The sequence below is a fragment of the Bos indicus x Bos taurus genome, chromosome 14, assembly GCF_003369695.1.
Source record: "Bos indicus x Bos taurus breed Angus x Brahman F1 hybrid chromosome 14, Bos_hybrid_MaternalHap_v2.0, whole genome shotgun sequence".
Classification (NCBI taxonomy): domain Eukaryota; kingdom Metazoa; phylum Chordata; class Mammalia; order Artiodactyla; family Bovidae; genus Bos; species Bos indicus x Bos taurus.
Genome location: NC_040089.1, coordinates 9,194,791 through 9,198,603, shown reverse-complemented (window position 1 = coordinate 9,198,603; position 3,813 = coordinate 9,194,791). Strand labels below are relative to the sequence as shown.

At 39.7% G+C, this 3,813-nt stretch overlaps 1 long non-coding RNA gene across 1 annotated transcript; it reads right to left on the bottom strand.

Moving 5' to 3' along the window:
- Positions 1–263: 263 nt before the first annotated feature.
- Positions 264–1,009, bottom strand: LOC113904097. The gene is made up of 3 exons (XR_003514404.1): positions 920–1,009; positions 520–592; positions 264–416 (listed from the first exon to the last, which is right to left on the bottom strand). It is a non-coding gene; the product is annotated as an uncharacterized LOC113904097 (long non-coding RNA).
- Between the last annotated feature and the right edge of the window lie 2,804 nt (positions 1,010–3,813).

Here is a 3,813-nt window from a genome sequence, read left to right as displayed (position 1 = left end):
TGCAATCTATGCCATCCTCATTTGACTATGTGTAGGGGAGTAGGATTATGTCTCTTTCCATTTTATGTCACTTTAAGTGCTGATACTCTGTGTACACATAAGATTCTCAGTTAAAGCACTGAATGATAATCGGTAAATTGCTCTACCTTAAGAACATCAGAGAAGAAAGAACGTCAGAGAAGAATCATCTTAGATCATTTCTACATAGGATTGATGTCAGTGAGGGTAGACTAGCCCTTTGCTTAGAAACAAACAATCCAAGATCTGGAAGATTAACCCCTATTAGTTTATTTCTCTTTCATCCAGGATCATCTATAGGTTGGGTATCTCCCCAAGTAATCCCTCTGTGCTGTGACTCAGGGATCGAGGATGCTTCCTCTTGCATCTTCACCATCCCAAAACAAGGTCTCCATGGTCTTCATGGCAAGAAAACAAAGATGGGAAAATCTTAAAGGTGTGCTTTTTTTTTTTTTTTCCTGTATATATCATTTAGAGGTAACAAACTTCACTTTCACTCACATTTCTGTCCAGAACTAGCTCCATGGCCTCATCTAATCCCAAGGGGAACTGGGAAATATAAGTTTCCATAGACCTAAAAGGGAAGAATAAGACACAGGATTTGTTGAATTCAAAAGTATAGTCTCTGCATATGGTCATTGGGAGAGAGTAGAAAATATTTTTAGATATTAATGTTTGCTATTAATGTTTGCCATTCTTCAAAAATAATGTCTTTGAGCATTAAAGTATGTACTGAATTTATTCAATTTATCCATGTACTAAATATTATGCAGTAATTTTAAAAAGTTGATATAATTTTAAAACAAAAGTATTATAAAATAATATATATAGCATGTCTTCAGTTTTCTCAAAGAGTAATACATATGTGCACATACATCAAAAAGGAAGAAAGGATACATACCAATGACTCAAGTCTGGTTATCTCCAGAAGGTGGTGTTACATATTTTTCCATTTTGTTCCTTGTGCTTTTCTGTATTTCCTATTTTTCTTTTTTTTTCTTTTTTTCTTTTTTTTAAATTTTTTTTTCTAATTTTATTTTATTTTTAAACTTTACATAATTGTATTAGTTTTGCCAAATATCAAAATGAATCCGCCACAGGTATACATGTGTTCCCCATCCCGAACCCTCCTCCCTCCTCCCTCCCCATACCCTCCCTCTGGGCCGACCCAGTGCACCAGCCCCAAGCATCCAGCATCGTGCATCGAACCTGGACTGGCAACTCGTTTCTTACATGATATTTTACATGTTTCAATGCCACTCTCCCAAATCTTCCCACCCTCTCCCTCTCCCACAGAGTCCATAAGACTGTTCTATACATCAGTGTCTCTTTTGCTGTCTCGTACACCAGGTTATTGTTACCATCTTTCTAAATTCCATATATATGCGTTAGTATACTGTATTTATGTTTTTCCTTCTGGCTTACTTCACTCTGTATAATAGGCTCCAGTTTCATCCACCTCATTAGAACTGATTCAAATGTATTCTTTTTAATGGCTGAGTAATACTCCATTGTGTATATGTACCACTGCTTTCTTATCCATTCATCTGCTGATGGACATCTAGGTTGCTTCCATGTCTTGGCTATTATAAACAGTGCTGCGATGAACATTGGGGTACACGTGTCTCTTTCCCTTCTGGTTTCCTCAGTGTGTATGCCCAGCAGTGGGATTGCTGGATCATAAGGCAGTTCTATTTCCAGTTTTTTAAGGAATCTCCACACTGTTCTCCATAGTGGCTGTACTAGTTTGCATTCCCACCAACAGTGTATTTCCTATTTTTCTTGATGGACATGAGTCTCAGTGAACTCCAGGAGTTGGTGTTGGACAGGGAGGCCTGGCGTGCTGCAATTCATGGGGTTGCAAAGAGTCGGACACGACTGAGCGACTGATCTGATCTGATTTTTTGTAAGAAAGAATTATTAATTTTGTTATCAAAAAAAAAGGAATTTTTCCTCCCAATTTACCAAAATAAGGTACCTGCTGAGCCAAGAAACTATTAAATCACTCAAGAGTGGAATTATCTTTTAGGGCTTTTTGTTTCCATACTCCTGTGGACTCATGAAATCCACGCAAAGAGAGCAGGGTTTTTGCCTTCTCCTGAAATGATCGGTCTAAAAATAATACCCTGTGGAGTTCAAACTTCACATGTGAGAAATGCCAAGCCTAAATTTAAGAGGAAAAATCACCAGGTTGCAAAAAAATGGTACAAGCACAGGCCAGCTGCTGGACGAGTGACCAGGAACACAGGGTTCAGCTGCCATCAAACCCACCCAGGAAGGCATCTCTAGAGCCCTGCAGAAAGGTCAGGATCTCAGGCGTACTGTGAGACAAGGGAAAAGAATACAGAGAAAGGCTGAGTCTCTTCTCAACCCCTAGTTGAGGTTATACCAAGAGAGAAGAAACAGTCTATCTGCTGCAGCTCCTTCAAAATGCAGATGCAAAATAGCAGTCTCAGAGAGGTGCTGTGACCTGCCCAGGGTCACACAGCAAGTTAGTACCTCAACCAGAACTAGAATCTCTGTTTCTTGGCTCCCAGTTTTCGATTTGCTTTGGTTTGTTTGTGTTTTCCCATTACGTTTTACTACTTTCAATAGCAGCCAAAAGTTAGATCACCTGGTCCTTATGCAGACTGCCACAGTCATTTCTGAGACTTTGGACAGAAGTCCAGTCTCTGTTGGCCAGTCTGGGAATAATAATATCTGCCCTACTGACCTGAGTTTATTGAAGGTGAATTGAAATAATGGATCAGAAAGTACTTCTAAACGTTGAAAGAGAGACAGACAGAAAGAAAGAAAGGAAAGAAAGAGGAAAGGAAAAAAATCAGGAGAGGAATGAGAAAGGGAGAAACAAACAGAGTGGGTTGCTATTATCAGAAATATGCCTATTTTCTTTTTTTAAATTAATTTAGTGCCAGCTGGTCAGGCTGGTATGGGTACCTGAAATAACAGAATTAACAGCTTTGTGACCTGAGTATGCTGGTAAGCCAGAGAGGTCAAAGAATTCGACTCAAAGTAATGAAATGCTGCCAAACTGAAATGCTTCCTCATTGTTTCGGACTTAAATTCTCATCACCTCTTGCCTCCTGTCACCACAAGAGTTATTTAGTAAATACAGAGCTCTCCGTCTGAGTGTGTGGTTGCCCTGCACAAGCTTCCCAGAAACTCTGGTTACCCTTCCATTTCTCAGAAAGCCCCACCCACCTTCTGTTCCATGTAAAGTACCCCGTCCTCGTCAGGCACAGCGGGAGCTTAACTATGTTCCGATTCACTGGGGAAGGGATAGAACATCATCTTGTCAAATATTTAGGGTCATTTTCTTCATTTTAGGCTTTTTAAAAAAATCATTTATTTTTGGCTGCACAGGGTCTTCGTTGCGGTGCCTGGGCTTCTTGTTACAATGGCCTCTCTCATTGCAGAGCAAGGGCTTTGGTAGTTGTGTTACAGGGGTTGAGTTGCGCTCCGCATGTGGAATCTTCCTGGACCAGGGATTGAAACCATGCCCTGTCCTCTGCATTGGCAGGGAGATTCCTGTTCACTGTGCCACCAGGGAAGTCCACGGGTTGTATAAATTTTATTTTCTGAATTCTAGTCCCAAATATTGTTCCATATACTCTTTCTATAATTTAATTTTCATATGCTTGCTTCATACAGTTTGTCTTATTAATGATGAAATAATCTCATGCATTTCTTTAGGAATGCAGTTTAAGTGACATTTTGGCAACATATTAGCTACAGGAATGCAGAAGCAGTCTCTTTTGAGCAGTATTACAACATCATGCATAATTTACCTAAAGA